Raw genomic sequence first — 22,166 nt, 5'->3', positions numbered from 1 at the left:
AACCCCACTCCTCCTTTTCTCTCTCGTGTACCTTCCCCCTCCCTCCCCTCTCTCCCCTCCCTTCCTTCTCTCCCACCCCGTTTCCCACCCTGCCCTGCCCCTGTGACCCACCCTCCGACTCCCTCCACTCCGTTAGCATCATTATATTATTAATATCCCGCTTAACGCTCCACTACAGTCTAATTACGATCTCTCTGAATGTTTCACGAGGTTCGTGTGGGAAGCGGAGCGAGTGTGGGAGTTGCGGGAAGGGGTAAGGAAAGCCGGGTGGATGGATGGAACGGCTGCGAGAGAGGGGAGGAAAATGAGAGACTGAAGAAAATATGCGAAATGAGATAAGTAGATGCAAAGAAATTTAACTAAACGATAACGTTTGGACCAAACGTAGTTCTTATAATGCCCTATCCTTGTTCACCATGGATATAACTCACATATTCCTTTCTATCACGAATTATTTGCGTAAATACATTATGCACGACCAGTTCAACTAAATTTTAACTCAGACAAGGTTGTCGTGTAATTCATGGACAAATCATTGTTCTATTTCTATGCGCGAATTAAGATTGAAGAGTGAAGTCGGGTCACGAAAGTAAAAGAAACAGGGAGAGCGATTACAAAAATAGGTTGCGTACATCATTATGGATAGTTATCAAATATTTAATTAAATCGCTGCAGCCCTCCAAGTTTAATATCTATTTTTTTCTGTCGATTCCTTAATCAATTTCTTCCAATCCTTCTCGGATAAAAAGACAACTTCATTTCGATGCCCCTGATTCGTAAACATATATCGTCTTTTCGATTTTTATATCTATGAGGCGACAATAATTTCACCTTCTACAAACTAAATGAGGAAACAGGTGGCGTTTTCAATAATTTAAAAGCTAAATTAATGAGAGATATATTTGTAAAGTACTCTGTAGAAATTTAAGTCCGTACCCCCACTCTATTTGAGAAATTAATTGATGCCTTCAGATGAATTTTCTTTCATTGAGATGAAGTTGCTCCAAGTAGCGGAAGCATTATCCAATATTTCCAATCAAGGATTATTGCAAATTTTGATATAGATCCTCCAAAATCGCCCTTCAAGCGATTTTATCTCACTAATACTTCCAGCACTTAAAACCATTTCCATTCATTTCTGTCACAAGTTATTTCAATTTACCCTATCTCATGCGATATTTCATTCCTAATTTCTGTTAGTAAGTGGATTCACAAAAGTGTTACTCACAAAATGAGTGATAAATGTGTCATTTATTACCATTTGATGATTAAGTTACTGCATAAACGGCATTATGCCAGGAGAGAAAGGAAGAGAGACGAACCGGGAGAACGGAAAAGATGAAAGCCAAGAGATAACAATACATTGAGAGAAATTGAGCTTGACAAACCTTTGATACAGTTATAGGAAACATCATCGCGTAGGAATTAAATAATTTCTGACATCACCATAAGCACGTCTATCTCTCTGCTTTAAAAAATTAACTCATTTCCCTGAGGCTGCTTTTGACAAACCAAAATCAAATTACGGCAATTACCCTAGTTATTTCAACGGCGATGAAAATGATGCTGGGAATTTCAATTCTATGGTCTGATACCCTAAAAGATACAAAAATTCATAAAAGTTTTCTAAGCAGAACATAAATGAATGATTCACATAAATATGACGCATGTATCGATGAAATGCTTACGTAAGCTCGATCATCGTTAAGATAAATCGGTCAAAGGATTCACGCAAAGGATGATTTTTAAAAAGATGTGATGATCTCTTTACTGTTACTCCTTACACAAAATAAATTTGGCTCCATGTTATTCCTTCTAAAAGGTATGGCAATCAGCCAAATTTGTAGCTTAATTTGATATCTCGAAATTTCTCAAAATCTTTATTTTAAATTAATAGGCGGTAATGCATAATGCATGTAAAAGTGGGGTATAATATTAGCAGAGTCCAAATTTTAATAGAGGAAATTTATATAGAGTACTTGAAAATGTTGTATTTCTTAAGTTATATAAACTAACCTCACAAACATTAACTTATTAATGCTTTGAGATTAACCTACCAATATTATCACTAACTAGAAGGCTGAAGTATGCCACTAATACGTAGAACCCAAAAGAAAAGGGTGCCATGAATAACTAAAAGGGAGGGCAAAGGGTGGTATCTCGTGCTGTAATGAAGAGATGTGGTGGAGGGAAGAAGGTTTATGAAATGCTAAACATTTTCAATTAGAAATATTCAAACAAAAGAATACGTGCTTATGGAGTAGTAGGCATGTATGGTACATAATGATGGGAAAGATCTTGAATTGAACTTGAAAAAACCAACCTTTTTTAGAAAAACGCAATTATGCATATAAAGTTAAAAGGAGGAAGCCCAGTAAAACATAAGAAAGTATTCCTTTGTTAATAAGGGCAATGCAGAATGAAACTTATTCCTTCGAGAGTTCCTATGTTCCGTATGTATCAATGCCAAAGAGCCTAAAAATATAATAAAGAGGCACAATAATTTAAAAGGTTAAATATATTTCAACCTTGCCACCTGGCTGTAAGTCTGTCTGTAACTAATTTCGAATAAATACTATAATTTAACAGCAAATGAAGTTCTGGCCATGAAAGGCTATGCCTCTCATGATAAGTCGTGGTAGAGGGAAGGTGACAAGAGCTTTTCCCGAGGACAAGTCTCTTGGGGTCAGTACATGAGGGGGGGTAGCATAATGATTAAGTGAAGAAGACAAAATATTTTTCCACTGTTCTTTACTTTATTTTTTGTTTTAAAAATAAAGAACAGTGGAAAATACATTGTTCTTCGTTTAATGAACATGAACTTCCACCAAGTGGAGGCAGAATTCATCGAATACATAATGATATAGTTTGATAAAATGATACATACGCATCCCGAGTTTTGCCAAAACATAATTTTTAACCGAGATTGTAAAACATAATCAGGTAGGGACTCAAGCTTAATATTTAATCGGTTCTGTTTATCCCAATAGACATTAAATATAAACTCTTCACGACCTTTTTTACATAGATGTCAAATTGACCACTAGCGCGGATTCATACGATCCCGGATGTTCAATGGTAAGCAAAGGATAAAGATATTAATTTGCTTCATTAAAGGCGTAAATGTAAACCTAATTCTACATTTATAGCAACATTTTATCATTTTCTTTGCTTTTTTGGCGGATATGACTTCACCACAACTTTGAGCTTGTTGTTCCATTTGATTTTTCAGCACTACTCTTTAAAGGGTGGACGCTTTGAATGGTGCTTCGTTCTCGCAAAATTTACATTTTGTTTTTTCTCATGTGGCAATCAATTTATAGAAAATGTTACAACGCCCAAAAGAAAGATAAAAGTAAGAAAATAAAACGCTATCTCTCAGCAATTATATTGTTTCACAAAATTTCCATTTATGCATAAAGGCTTACCATAAAAACACAGGATTTCAAATGGGTGGAGTCATGCAACAGGCTATGGACAATTCTTAGAGGTTTACCTGAAAATACAAAAGACATGTGAACATAAATATCGGAAATATCAAGAATATTTATGATGATAACAATATGGAGACTACAATAACATTATCGAATTTATACTATTTGAAATTGAGAATTGAGAGAGCAAAATTACCGCTCATACATTCTAAGACGTGCACCATTTATATTTGAGTTGAGCTAAGCGCACAGTTCAAGAAGGCTCGCAAAAATATTAACCCGCATGTTTATAGTAAAACAAGCATCGGGTGAGTACAAAACAAAAATAAGCGGAGAGCAATATTTTATTATCTCTCACGTGAGAGTATTAGAACGACGGTGGGTACAAAAATAAGGTACTGTTTGTACTTTTAACTTATGGACCAAAAACTATCCTCTATTCCGCTGAATAAAACAATGATAGTATTTTTAGTTACACTAAATTTTATTCATGAAGTTAATAATATCTCCTTTCTGATTTTTCGAAGTAAAAGGTTTATAAAAATATAAATATTTAAAGTTACCATTTAAATGAAGACGATATTTTTCTACTTATAAAGACCATGTACATTTTATATTTTGCTGAATCAATGCAGTGAATTACCAAGATAAGTCAGAAATAACAAGCATTAACTATGGAGTGAATCGCACGTTAATAAAACAAATTTCACCCTATGAATTGCTCAAATTATAATACATGCTCAAGTTTCATTACAGGTGGAATCTGAATCATAGCGGCTAACAGATATTATAATATAGGATAAGATATAAATGTATCCATATATAGCTATGTTATACCAGTTAATGGTAACTGTCACATCACTGGTAGTAGAAGCTAATTTGCTACAACGAGGTAACTTGTAACCGATATCTTTGATATGTTCTTGACATTTTATCAGGCAAAGATTTGTGATTTTTGTGACCAGAGTCTAGAACAAGGAAATTGTTAGGTACCGCAAAATTTGAAACAATTGGCATCATTTCACGTTTAGAAGGGGATTTTAAATCAACACACTAAGAAAAGTATTCATATGTCTTTAATTATTTTCAGCAGACGCCTAGCCTAACAACCAGCTGTACCACTGCAACAACTTTGTGTATATTCTCCTGTCTACAGCACTGACTGTATTGTCATTATATACTGTGCGACTATGGCTATTTCTACTTGCTTTTTCCGAAAGAAAAACTTCTTAATGTGCCTTCAATGGTCAGATGTATTAGTTGCGGATATGTTACGTATCATGAAAAAGCACTTTTTATCATTTTGTGTATGTAACGGTAGATAAGTTTGACTCGTAAATTCAATGATTATCGTGTACACAGATAATTCACTTTTTTGTACAATAGCCCCATACTCTTATCGATTGTTGCCTCACGAGCCACCCCTAGAGAGTTGCCATACTTTTAGAACTGCCAAGATGTTTGAAAACCATCGATCAAAATGACAGAATGAAAAATAGTCTGAAACACAGACACAAAGAATTTCGCCTTTAACTAAACTTACATCAACGATGTCATCGATGACACAGAGGCCACAAGGACTCTTATTTTTTTAAAGAACAAAATATTTTAAATATTCCTTACACTACAAAAAACAGCTTGCACAGAAGTTGCATAAAAGTTAAGAGTAAAAAATTTAAGAAAGGTACAATTGCATATCTTGAACATGATAAAAAGTAAAATGGCCCTAAAAAATGATAGTATAAGTAAAAAAGGAAAGTATGGATTTATAATGCCTACCTACGAGAACCGTTATTCACTCAAAAACAATTTCTTTCTAGCCATAAATAAACTGGTTCGAAAATTAAGAATGAATTATGTTATACGAGTACATGAATATTTTTCCCTTCAGGCTACCGATTTTTGAGTTACCACGTCAAAACATGTCAATACTGTGCATGTATTTCCGTTCAAAGCTACACACACGCGAGTATGTTGTCGAGGAGATGGCCAAAACTTCTACCGGGGATCAAAAACATTGGTAGAGAACGGTTTTCAGGAAATTAGAGAAATGTAGCGTAAGAGTACTTGGTGGATAAGAGTTCTCAGAGAAATCTGATCGCAATTTTAAGATGAAGAAAGTGGCTGATGTTGTGGTAAGAGTCGCAGCATTTCACTGGGCGGCATGCCCAGGTGAAATCCGATAAATACATTTGAAAGAAACTATGAGCCAAAGCAGGGGAAAGTAGCTTTAAGTTGTGCTACTATAAAGAAAATCTGTGTTGCAACCCAATACCTAGACAAAAGTTAAAGCGCGCTAAAATCTACGGAAAAAATACTGGCAACTTGCGGCTAGATAAAATGTAGATTTTTAATTGGTTTACATTTCTGAACAAAATAATGAGAGAAAAATTTACCACAGATCACGCTTAGTAAAAAAATGTAACCACTTAAGTAATATTTTGGATTTCGTGAAAGAAACTACATAGATAATCCTTTTTAATTCAAATTATATATGATCATCTCGTATGGCCTCATTCTTCATTTCATTTCATTAGCACACAAATTTTATAATGAGATATTTTTCCAATAAATTCTCTATGCAGCTCAGTTGGCCTTGATACTTTTACAAATTCGATAGTTTTTATAAGCATTAAGGTTAAAAGGCAAATTACAACTTTTTTGCATTAATCTCACATTACCATTAAAACGCGCTTTATTTAAAAAAATATGCTTTACATGGAGTATAATTCGTTTTTCGTAAACTGTAGTCCTAAGGAAAACGAACCTAATTATTTGCGTGCAGATCATATTTGCATATATTAACAAAAATTATAGATTTCCAATATTAAAACACGTGTTTCATAATTAAATTAAGGTATTTTGCGGAAATATAATTAGCATTTTTAAGGGAAAAGGGGAGTTTTCTGGGATCAATTTTAGAGCTTGAGTGAAGAAAGGAGGAGAAAGAAATGCTGCAAAGAAAACATTTGCGCTGAGTCACGAGTGATCTAAGTTTCCCGAGAGGGAGTTAGAGACGTAGGTGATTCTTTTGGAATGAGTGCGTGGAGAGAGGACCAATAATGGAATGCTCGTGTCAGGTTCATGGGCCAGCAGCGGCCGAAAACGACTCGACTCCCGTCCCACCTCAAGAAGCAAGAGCGCACTCTTCCTTCACAGGTACTTCCTCTCCTTAGGTCTCAAAAACCTCTGAAACTCCATTCTCCCAGCATGGAAACTCTTGGCTTCCTTTCACCACCCAAAGTTTGCCCGAGGGCTATTTTTCCGAAGGGAAAATAAAACTTCATCGTTCGAACATCAAATTTCTTTTTCACAGCATTGTGAAAACTTTACTTCCAAGAATCAACCCTTATTTCCTTTTGCGCAGGATCAACGAAGGCTTGTCCACCATCACGCAAAAACAGACTCGGAATAATTAAAACTTTAGATTTACCTTGACAAAACTTTTAATTTGCATTAACCCTGCGTTAGAGAAACTTTTCGGAAAAAAAGTTTTAGTCTTCTACTTAATGGTTTATCCCTAAAAAATCGCAGGATTTATTTATACCCTAGTTTAAGTTTGTCTTTTGAAGGAAGCATCATGCACAGTTATCATGATTACCCGGTAGCCACTCAACCAAGTTGCCCTCATTTTCCGTTACAAAACAAAATGCTTGTTCTTAAGAAACTGGGATTATCTGGAGAAAAATGAACACATTTTATACACATAATTATAAAGTGAATATATAAAAGTGCCTACAATAACACGTGGCGGGTGATTATGATTACATTGAGGTAAGAATTTTTCGCAAATAAGAACACACAACTGCCTCTCCCAGCGTGACAAGCTTGATGAATGGGGAAGAAGAATAGACACTGTAACTATTTTAGTGCAAATATGTAGCTTTACCATGACAATGACGAGCAACGAAAATACGCACACCAAAATGAAATTTCACCAGCAAATTAACGATTCCGCGAGTGGTTTCCTATTCCGTCGCCAGCTGGCAGCAAGCGCAAGGGGAGAATATGCTGCCTCGGTCATCGAGAAGTTCCCTTACTGTTAAGTTCAAGTTAATGGCGTTCTAGCATGACTCTTTAATATAGGAGGGAGCAATTTAATACTGTGAGCGACCATGAGCCACAGATTAGGCAATAACTTAAAATAAATAAGGGATATATTTATACTGGAAAGTATTGTGAAGAAAATGCATAGAGTACATACTTCCGATGAAAGTGTAGTCCTTACATTAATTATATGTGGTTGAATTATTGTACAGGTACCTGTATACTTGAATATTACCTCTTAAAACGCATGATTCTAACTTCTATGTAGATCATGCGGAATACGAGTATACTGTAAGTATCAAAAGAGTGTAATTTATAGACAAAACGGTAATTAATCTAAGAAAAATCTCTTACCAAGTGCCAATCAATCATGTGCAGATTCATAGAACTTCGGCAAATACGATTCATAATTAGTAATTATAATTTGTTTATTTCAGTTATCAATTGATTTTTCTACACCTCCCCTGAGGTAATTTTGAAGTTCACAAGGGAGTAGAAGTACACTGTTTGGAAAACAATGCTCTTAATTAATCATCAGTAAATAATCGTGTTCTTAGATTAACATGAAATGAAAACCTCAATAAAAATAAGAAGCCACAAATTATTAATGAGAAGGGTAGCCTATTTAAGTTTTATTATGACATATTGATTCGCATAGATTCATTCTACAAGATGACTAGTGATTTCACAAATGGCCTTTAAAAATGTATAGGACCCTTTGGCACAATTCCACAAGTACCTTTGGAAAGTAAAGAGGGGTTTACCAGGTCTTACTTGTAACAGAAACTCGGCTACCACTAGAGGAAAACTTCACAGAAAGTCTTCTTCAGAATTAGTAACGGTCTACTATAAAACAATCAAATTGTAAACCTCCAAGTAATTTCCCTTCGAGAACTGCAGTGTACTAAGGCGGTATAACACACGAAACCACTTTATCTGAAATTAGGATCTTAATTACAAATAACAACTGAGAAACTAGTTTGTGCTTACGCGTCTTATCATTACTCTATGTCCTCTACAACAGCAGGGACAAGTCGAGCAATAAATAAAAACTGACAATTTCGTTAAGAGTAATTTCCACAAAAACATCTGTTCCCTAAGGAAATCAGAGCACTCTGCTGAAAATTACTATAATTTCCTGCATTCTTACAATAATATTTTGGTATTTAAACATTTATATTCAGAAAGGAACTACTCGCATCAATAAATATAAGAATATAACGAGCCTATCACAAAATTAAGCAAGTAATTTAAGATGTCACCGAATTTCGTCACGTTTGAGGTTTTTATTTCGATTTTTAAAATATACTGTATTTCACTTAAGAAAATATTTTTTAGACAGTGTTCTAGAGCCACTGGTGAGAGACATCGTCTGAAGAAAATGTTTACTCGTGAGAGGTCAACGATGGGAATGACCGAGCTGCGCCGGGATTTGACAGGAAAAGGGCCTCGAAACAAGCCGTACAATGAAAGAAGACATGGAAACGGCAAAGCCAAGCCGTAATCTTGCGAGCCGGAGAAGAGAGGACGAAAGAGGCGGAGAGAATTGAGACGTGAATACAAATTTCTGTCGAATCCACAAAACACACATGGATTAAAAAAAGGAAAGTGACATGGATGAGGAAGGAATCCGACAGAGGATGACAGGGCAGTGCGGCTTGGCACGACACGGATGGGTAATGGAGACATAGGGGTAATGGATTCTCAATCAAGGGATGTTGAGAGATATACACGCACGAGGGGTGGGGGCGACAATCGGAACAGGCAAGGGGAGATAAAACGGGGGTAGGCAGGAAGGAGGCGGGTGTATATGCGAGGAAGGATCCTCATAGGGAAAGGTAAATGCCGATCCTGTCCACCTGCACCTCCCATGCTTCTTCTCTACCCCTCCTCTCCGCCTTTTCTCTTCCACCATTCCGGTCCCAGGACTTCCTTATCCTTAGCATAACACAAAAAACTACACAGGGGGGGTTTCTATCAAGATTACTGCACAAAACCGGCAAATTATTCGGAAAGAAATGAAAAATCGTAATTCTCTACTCTACGTTCATTGTAGATACCTACTGCATTCGTTAACAGGCATGCGTGTGGGTGGTAAAATTAAGTAATGACGTCCTTTTTTATGAGAGTATGGATCGAGTTTAATTAATCTGCTGTAAATCAAACAGACTTATTCTATGCATTTATTCACTGAACTTTTTTGCGCCCAAAACTTTTCATATAAGTGTATAGTTTACTTAAGGAAGTGTTGATTTTAGATCAGGCTACAGGATAAAATATTTCAGTCTGATATTAAAAGCTAGTAAAGAGGTAGAAACTTTTCTTAAATCTTTTTACCGGATATTTTTTTATGATGTGCGATCAAAATTGCTTCCGCAGAGATTTCTAATTTTATAACATTTACTTCATGAAATATAACGTAAATGAGTTTAATTAAAATAAAGCGGATATTTACAACTAGACGTAATGAAATTTGGTCAAAGAATATCGTCTGTCCTCCCTATGAATATCTAAAAGGGAGAAACTGACCAATATATACGACATAATAAAGTTGAATAAATATGCATCCAGTTTTTGCTCATTCATGTTCCATTACAATTTGGCCTTTTATTACAGAAAAACCACTTCACAATTCCACATTGATACTTGACCAAGGTTATTTGCAGAGAAACACCTAATTATGTTGCACCGTAACCAATTGTAGATTGTGCAAATAAAACATTATGTTTTCGAGAATAATGAATCGGAAACCTTATCTCTGGAGAGCAATAATCCTCATTACTAGCATAGATTAATAATAAAAATAAACCTTTGAAGGCCGAAATCATGGAATTTACGATAAATTGAAGAGAGTAATATTCAGTGAACTGAGAAAACAGAATTCATAAACTGACAGACGATCATGGGAGGCGGAACACATGCTCCACTATTCCGCCTTCTTCCCCTTGAGAGAAAGGCAACCCGAAAAACCAATATGCGTTGTGAGAAGTAGGAAACTGCAGGATATTTGCTTGAGAATTCTTCGATTTCAAAAGGCTGTGGTGTCCGAGTTTTTGAGATGCAGGAATAGGGTGAAGGCTTATGGTTCCGGAGGATCAGAAAGAGGACTGAGAAAAGAGAAGTGAGGGATATAAATAGGGTGAAAGGGGGGGTCGAAATCAAATCTAAGAGGATTTTTAAAGAAGACTGGATACAGGATTCGTCCCAGCAACGGCACCGACTGCCCGTGACCTGACTACACAACGGAAAGATCTCATGTTTTCTCCGAGTCGAATGATCCCAGAAAGACAACAGTCCGGAAATAATTCAGTGAATTGGAAAATTGAACTTCAAAAACTCTTCCTCAATGGCGTGGCACTTTTTATTTTCGAAATCTCGGCTTCGAATCACAATAAGTGGAGAAAATGAAAATAACGATACGCCTTACCCGTCAATGGGAAAGGGATAAATAAATAGATTGTAAATAGCCAGCAGGATAAGAAAGGCGATTTTTCAAAGGCTGATGAACTTCTCTCTAACCGAATAATTTCTTTGATTTAACACGGATAAGATGCTTACCTAGAAACTTAAAAGATGACACGTAGGACTTGAAAATTTCGAAAGAATCTCTTAAAAAGTAACTACTTAATGCCATTAAAAATCATTTTCCCATCATGCATACAAACTCAGTCATCGTTTAACCAAAAACTCGCGCTTGACAGAAGTACACAATATTTTGCAGCTATTATAGACAAGAAAACCTTGAAAATATAGGAGGCACTTCAATATAGTACTCGTAGAAAGCGTTCATAGTAAAACTAAACCAGAAGTAGAAAATATACATATATCATTAATAAAAGTAACCTAAATTTTTTTTGCATAATCCACAATAATTGCCACCAGCTAATAACTTCCGATTAAGGATTTAGGAACTAAGGATTCAACACACTCGTTTCATTTCAGCCTGTTCGATGATCTAGAATTGGTTTATCATTTCAGTGATTATGGTGATTGCTGTTAGAGCAACTGATATCTTTTATAACGGTAAACTTTTGTAGAGTGTAAACATTTAAAATTGAATATTAACTTTAAGGATACTTCCTTAATCGAATATAGAGGATAGGTGCCAGTGAAAAACGAAGTCCTCGGATGATATGATCCTGAAAGTAATCAGAGTTTGAGTAACTGTTGCCCAGTTACAGTCACAAGAAATGCTAATCCAAACTTAATTAAGGAACAGCTCACCGAAAATGATAGAGAGAAGAAGTTAATTGGGTACGCGGTTCCTTGTCGACAGGAAGAAGATTAAGGAGCGGAAAGCCGCGGAGGGGAGTGGGAGGTGTAAGAGGCATTTGGATATTTTGGCCGCCTCCCAAATAGATCCGTACAGATGCAGGAGAGGGACGAGAGGTATTTTTGGAGGCGAATTCCAACAGGTCGGAGTGGAAGGAGAACAAGTGGTAGAGAGAGACAGAATGTGAGTCAGGTGAAAGAGATTAAGACGAAAAGGGATTTTGAGTTCAAAGTTTACTTTGAGTACATCAAATATGAGACATGAAAACAGCCGCTCTTTGAACTAGGGTCGTCTTTCAAGCTGTAATTTACCTATTAGTTTGCTAGGGCTATGAAATTTATCCTAACAGATAGCCATTCATCATATAAATGGTGCCCCTATTCTATTTTTTATTCAAGAAGCATCCAGACCGTTAACTATGTCTACTTATAATATATGACACAGAGTTTTTATCTTTGGCATGATGTAATAGGTGCCAATTCACTGAAGGTATTGATATGTTGAAATTAATGCCGGAAAAAAGAGTTTTAATTAAATCTCACTCAATGAATACAATGTTTGGTTCATTGGTAATTATTATAATTCATTATTGAGAAGTACGAAAACCGATATTAGGTAATGCATTTACCTGGTATATTATAATTTTAATTCAAAACACAACATAGGCACAAAAAAGTCATAGATTGATGTTATTGAACCCTTCAAAACTATTCTGAGTTGAACGCATGCAGTTTTAAAACAATTTTGTAACATTTCAGACTTTACCTAAAATATAAATAAAAGAATTTATCCTGCAGGATGTTTCGGTGAGTCATTGAAAATCAATGATTATACTGAGAAATGCTGTTAGAAGTGACGGTTGAGAAAAGATATTTTTTCTCATCCCAAGAATTAATTATGTGAGGTTTATTTTCCTTCACGAGTGATGAGTTTTTGAATGGGGCATACTTAATGGCATTCACATCAAGCAAAATATCCACTATAGTAATATGTTGAAGTGCTTATAAAGAGAATAATTCAAATTCTTCGCTACGTATGCCTCCTTAAATCTTCACGCAACCAGAAACACTAACAAGCAAACGTATTTAACGTGGTGCAAAATAAAAATCAGAGGAGGTGTAAGAGCATAGTGAATTAACGCTGGGAATGGTGGAGGGTGGAGTGGAGGAGGGTTTTAAAGGTGTTCAAAGCCACTTTCCCCAGTTCGTCCGAGGCGGGCGCTGAGCATTGGCCGCCTGACCCGTAGTGTCCCCGAGGGTTGGCGAGGTGCGAATTCCACATGAGGTGGAAAGTACGTCCTCGAGTGCCCGTGAGATGGACTCCGGCGGACGTCTCACGCTTTTAGCCGGCCTGCGGATAGAGCTGCGCGCGGAGGGAGATGAGGAAAGCGAGTGACCGGGAGGGAGTGAGGGGGAAATTGGTTGCATGGGGCACGAACAATAACAGAGGAGGAGAGGCTAGGCTAGGTAATGAGCAAAAGAGGTTATAGTCATCTGGGAAGGAAACTTCCCCCTCTCGTTCTACTTAATTTACCACAAGGGCTCGCGAAGGATGTGGGAACTCTTGCTATATCAGATTTTCCCACTCCCCCACCTTCCCTCTTCCACCGTATCCATCCGTTGAATATTCGGGGAAGTTGAGGATTTTTTCTCTAACTTTGTGAGGAAGGACTAAGTGCTACTTCTTGAACATCAATAGACACCGTCGAACCAAAGGCTAATATACATAAACTAATACGGGCAATAATAAGCAAGGGAATTAAGTCTCTTTTAACCTCATTCTGTACTTTTTTGATGATTTAGACACACCAGATCCTCTTTCGCCGAACAGCTGATATGCATCATTTTAACCCAATACCCGTTGAGAGATATTTGCTTGATGACCTTTCCATGGCTTGGTCAGCAAAAACTCAACAACTTTGGCAGGAAATTGCGTTATATTCAAACACAAAAAAAAACACAAAATAGAGAAAAGACCTTCAAACAAATGGATATAGATAAAATAAAAAAGGAAAAGGGATATCAACACGTATATTTATGTTCTACAGAGTATATTTCCCTATCCCCTTTCCTTATATCTATATCCATGTGATAGTATATACATATATACACACACACACAATCTGATAACAAAAATATATACATATATGCACCAATAAAATATATGTATTTATGTATGTTTTTATTTTTAATATTCGTTAATCTACGGGTATTAGGTAGGTTTTGGAAACTACCAAATAAATATTTTGTTTCTCATAACAAAACACAACTCAAAATCCTCCTCTTCAACAAACCCTTCTTCATCTCTGTATACTTCCTCCCTCTCTTCATTTCGACCAGCATCCCTATCCAGTTCCTCCCTTTCCTCGTTGGCCTAAAATTCTCCCCTATACTACAGTCTTCAACATCCCACTGCTGATCAATACGCCCTTCATCCATTTTTCCTGCCTCCTTATGACTTCTCCCAACAATCCCCTCCCTTCGCTCACCATACCAAGTACTTCCTCAATTGTTTCCTTTAGGTCCATTTCACCTTCTCTATCCTTCTTCACACCCTCTTTTCAAAAGCCTTCAATCTACGTCTATCCTCCTGCTTCAATGAGCAAGTTTCCGTACATACCTTCGCTCCATTTAAAAGTTTTAACAAGCCTTTTCCTAGCATCCTTTACCAACGTCCATGAAATCAATTCCCAAAATACTTCAGGGATACATAAACTGTTCCACCTGCTCTAGTTTTTGCCCTCCTATTTTAATGCCAAGTTTAGCCTTTCTATTTCTGAAAAATTGCATAACCTTAGTTTTATTTATACTGATTCTCAAACCATATTCATCGCACTGAATTTCTAATTCACTCATCAATGCTTGCAACTCCTTGGCTGACTGGCAAACTAAAGCAGGGCCATGAGAACACCTAACCCTGACTTTCATTTCTACCTCTAGTTCTTCCCATGCTTCTTTAATCATTTCTTCAACATACAGGTTTAACAGCAACGGTGATAATGGGCACCCTGCCTTACACCTCTTCCAAACATTGCCCATCCGGACTTTCCGTCCTCCAATCGCACATTATGAGACATCAACTGGTTGAGGATTAGCCTCCTGTATCTCCAATCTATTCCTAATTTCTGCAATACTATATACTCATCAGTTGTTCCGATTGACTCTATCACACGTCTTTTCGAAATCTACGAAACAGGCAAATACGTCATGATAGTATTCTATTTATTTCTCTCGATTATTGGTATTATTATGATTACTGCAATGGCATCTTGCGTACCTCTCCCCTTCCTAAACCCAAACTAATCATCCCCTAAGTAATCATTTACCTTGCTCTCCATCGTTTTGTTGATGACCCTGAGAACTACTATAGCTGCGTGGAAAATCAAACTGATTGTTCATATGCATCAATATGAATATGGAGAATGATGTTTGTACAAGTCTGTTTGTACTTGTACGTGTATATGTATGTATATATATATATATATATATACATATATATATATATATATATATATATATATATATATATATATATACATATATATATATATATATATATATATATATATATAAACCGTAAACAAAGTAATCAACCCGAAGGTCGGTAGTAGGTGATGGTAGAGTTCACCCAGTACTAAGCCCTATACGGCGTGTGGAAATTCACACATCAGGGTAGGGGGGCCATTTCCTTTCCCTGTGCCGGTTATGGTTTCCCAGGAAGACCTGGTACCCGAAAAATCAAACAAGCTTGGGTGCAGCTGCAGGTGCCCAGAGTGCCTTGCCCGGGAATCGAACCTGGACCCCTCTGATCAGCAGTCCAACGCTGTACCCACTGAACTACCGCGACCCACACACACACACACACACACACACACACACACACACACACACACACACACACACACACACACACACACACACACACACACACACACACACACACACACACACACACACACACACACACACACACACACACACACACACACACACACACACACACACACACACACACACACACACACACACACACACACACACACACACACACACACACACACACACACACACACACACACACACACACACACACACACACACACACACACACACACACACACACACACACACACACACACACACACACACACACACACACACACACACACACACACACACACACACACACACACACACACACACACACACACACACACACACACACACACACACACACACACACACACACACACACACACACACACACACACACACACACACACACACACACACACACACACACACACACACACACACACACACACACACACACACACACACACACACACACACACACACACACACACACACACACACACACACACACACACACACACACACACACACACACACACACACACACACACACACACACACACACACACACACACACACACACACACACACACACACACACACACACACACACACACACACACACACACACACACACACACACACACACACACACACACACACACACACACACACACACACACACACACACACACACACACACACACACACACACACACACACACACACACACACACACACACACACACACACACACACACACACACACACACACACACACACACACACACACACACACACACACACACACACACACACACACACACACACACACACACACACACACACACACACACACACACACACACACACACACACACACACACACACACACACACACACACACACACACACACACACACACACACACACACACACACACACACACACACACACACACACACACACACACACACACACACACACACACACACACACACACACACACACACACACACACACACACACACACACACACACACACACACACACACACACACACACACACACACACACACACACACACACACACACACACACACACACACACACACACACACACACACACACACACACACACACACACACACACACACACACACACACACACACACACACACACACACACACACACACACACACACACACACACACACACACACACACACACACACACACACACACACACACACACACACACACACACACACACACACACACACACACACACACACACACACACACACACACACACACACACACACACACACACACACACACACACACACACACACACACACACACACACACACACACACACACACACACACACACACACACACACACACACACACACACACACACACACACACACACACACACACACACACACACACACACACACACACACACACACACACACACACACACACACACACACACACACACACACACACACACACACACACACACACACACACACACACACACACACACACACACACACACACACACACACACACACACACACACACACACACACACACACACACACACACACACACACACACACACACACACACACACACACACACACACACACACACACACACACACACACACACACACACACACACACACACACACACACACACACACACACACACACACACACACACACACACACACACACACACACACACACACACACACACACACACACACACACACACACACACACACACACACACACACACACACACACACACACACACACACACACACACACACACACACACACACACACACACACACACACACACACACACACACACACACACACACACACACACACACACACACACACACACACACACACACACACACACACACACACACACACACACACACACACACACACACACACACACACACACACACACACACACACACACACACACACACACACACACACACACACACACACACACACACACACACACACACACACACACACACACACACACACACACACACACACACACACACACACACACACACACACACACACACACACACACACACACACACACACACACACACACACACACACACACACACACACACACACACACACACACACACACACACACACACACACACACACACACACACACACACACACACACACACACACACACACACACACACACACACACACACACACACACACACACACACACACACACACACACACACACACACACACACACACACACACACACACACACACACACACACACACACACACACACACACACACACACACACACACACACACACACACACACACACACACACACACACACACACACACACACACACACACACACACACACACACACACACACACACACACACACACACACACACACACACACACACACACACACACACACACACACACACACACACACACACACACACACACACACACACACACACACACACACACACACACACACACACACACACACACACACACACACACACACACACACACACACACACACACACACACACACACACACACACACACACACACACACACACACACACACACACACACACACACACACACACACACACACACACACACACACACACACACACACACACACACACACACACACACACACACACACACACACACACACACACACACACACACACACACACACACACACACACACACACACACACACACACACACACACACACACACACACACACACACACACACACACACACACACACACACACACACACACACACACACACACACACACACACACACACACACACACACACACACACACACACACACACACACACACACACACACACACACACACACACACACACACACACACACACACACACACACACACACACACACACACACACACACACACACACACACACACACACACACACACACACACACACACACACACACACACACACACACACACACACACACACACACACACACACACACACACACACACACACACACACACACACACACACACACACACACACACACACACACACACACACACACACACACACACACACACACACACACACACACACACACACACACACACACACACACACACACACACACACACACACACACACACACACACACACACACACACACACACACACACACACACACACACACACACACACACACACACACACACACACACACACACACACACACACACACACACACACACACACACACACACACACACACACACACACACACACACACACACACACACACACACACACACACACACACACACACACACACACACACACACACACACACACACACACACACACACACACACACACACACACACACACACACACACACACACACACACACACACACACACACACACACACACACACACACACACACACACACACACACACACACACACACACACACACACACACACACACACACACACACACACACACACACACACACACACACACACACACACACACACACACACACACACACACACACACACACACACACACACACACACACACACACACACACACACACACACACACACACACACACACACACACACACACACACACACACACACACACACACACACACACACACACACACACACACACACACACACACACACACACACACACACACACACACACACACACACACACACACACACACACACACACACACACACACACACACACACACACACACACACACACACACACACACACACACACACACACACACACACACACACACACACACACACACACACACACACACACACACACACACACACACACACACACACACACACACACACACACACACACACACACACACACACACACACACACACACACACACACACACACACACACACACACACACACACACACACACACACACACACACACACACACACACACACACACACACACACACACACACACACACACACACACACACACACACACACACACACACACACACACACACACACACACACACACACACACACACACACACACACACACACACACACACACACACACACACACACACACACACACACACACACACACACACACACACACACACACACACACACACACACACACACACACACACACACACACACACACACACACACACACACACACACACACACACACACACACACACACACACACACACACACACACACACACACACACACACACACACACACACACACACACACACACACACACACACACACACACACACACACACACACACACACACACACACACACACACACACACACACACACACACACACACACACACACACACACACACACACACACACACACACACACACACACACACACACACACACACACACACACACACACACACACACACACACACACACACACACACACACACACACACACACACACACACACACACACACACACACACACACACACACACACACACACACACACACACACACACACACACACACACACACACACACACACACACACACACACACACACACACACACACACACACACACACACACACACACACACACACACACACACACACACACACACACACACACACACACACACACACACACACACACACACACACACACACACACACACACACACACACACACACACACACACACACACACACACACACACACACACACACACACACACACACACACACACACACACACACACACACACACACACACACACACACACACACACACACACACACACACACACACACACACACACACACACACACACACACACACACACACACACACACACACACACACACACACACACACACACACACACACACACACACACACACACACACACACACACACACACACACACACACACACACACACACACACACACACACACACACACACACACACACACACACACACACACACACACACACACACACACACACACACACACACACACACACACACACACACACACACACACACACACACACACACACACACACACACACACACACACACACACACACACACACACACACACACACACACACACACACACACACACACACACACACACACACACACACACACACACACACACACACACACACACACACACACACACACACACACACACACACACACACACACACACACACACACACACACACACACACACACACACACACACACACACACACACACACACACACACACACACACACACACACACACACACACACACACACACACACACACACACACACACACACACACACACACACACACACACACACACACACACACACACACACACACACACACACACACACACACACACACACACACACACACACACACACACACACACACACACACACACACACACACACACACACACACACACACACACACACACACACACACACACACACACACACACACACACACACACACACACACACACACACACACACACACACACACACACACACACACACACACACACACACACACACACACACACACACACACACACACACACACACACACACACACACACACACACACACACACACACACACACACACACACACACACACACACACACACACACACACACACACACACACACACACACACACACACACACACACACACACACACACACACACACACACACACACACACACACACACACACACACACACACACACACACACACACACACACACACACACACACACACACACACACACACACACACACACACACACACACACACACACACACACACACACACACACACACACACACACACACACACACACACACACACACACACACACACACACACACACACACACACACACACACACACACACACACACACACACACACACACACACACACACACACACACACACACACACACACACACACACACACACACACACACACACACACACACACACACACACACACACACACACACACACACACACACACACACACACACACACACACACACACACACACACACACACACACACACACACACACACACACACACACACACACACACACACACACACACACACACACACACACACACACACACACACACACACACACACACACACACACACACACACACACACACACACACACACACACACACACACACACACACACACACACACACACACACACACACACACACACACACACACACACACACACACACACACACACACACACACACACACACACACACACACACACACACACACACACAC

This window comes from Hetaerina americana, unplaced genomic scaffold (assembly GCF_022747635.1).
Source record: "Hetaerina americana unplaced genomic scaffold, ioHetAmer1.1.p SCAF_24, whole genome shotgun sequence".
NCBI lineage: Eukaryota > Metazoa > Arthropoda > Insecta > Odonata > Calopterygidae > Hetaerina > Hetaerina americana.
The sequence above is the reverse complement of the archived record's forward strand: the minus strand, read 5'-3'. Positions refer to the sequence as shown.